Source organism: Brassica oleracea, chromosome C1, assembly GCF_000695525.1.
Source record: "Brassica oleracea var. oleracea cultivar TO1000 chromosome C1, BOL, whole genome shotgun sequence".
Classification (NCBI taxonomy): domain Eukaryota; kingdom Viridiplantae; phylum Streptophyta; class Magnoliopsida; order Brassicales; family Brassicaceae; genus Brassica; species Brassica oleracea.
This window is the reverse complement of record NC_027748.1, coordinates 15,441,401-15,441,917: the sequence shown is the minus strand read 5'-3', so window position 1 is coordinate 15,441,917 and position 517 is coordinate 15,441,401.

The window sequence follows — 517 nt, the reverse complement described above, 5'->3', positions numbered from 1 at the left end:
CAACATGGAGAAGTTTGGTATTGGGGCTGCGTGAGGTTGTTGTCCCGAGTTTGGCTTGGGTTCTTGGTGATGGTCGTCGAGTACGTTTTTGGAAGGATAATTGGTTGTTGAATGAGCCACTATCTGAGTTGAGTACAGTGGATATTCCGGAAGAGATGGTGGAGGTACGAGCTCGGGATCTTTGGCAAACTGGCGCTGGTTGGCAAATGCATATAATAGAACCGTATATGTCAATCCCAAATCGTCTAAGGTTGGCTTCAGTGGTTATTGATGATGTTACGGGTGCAAGGGATAAAATATCGTGGGGAGGGAGCAAGGATGGTTTATTTTCTGTGAACTCAGCTTATGCTTTCTTAACCAGGGAGGCGGAGCCGAGACCTAATATGGACGCCTTATATCAGCGGGTTTGGCGTGTCACTAATCCAGAACGTGTACGAGTCTTCCTATGGCTGGTAACTCATCAGGTGATCATGACAAACATGGAACGGAAACGCAGACATTTGAGTGAGAATAGTAT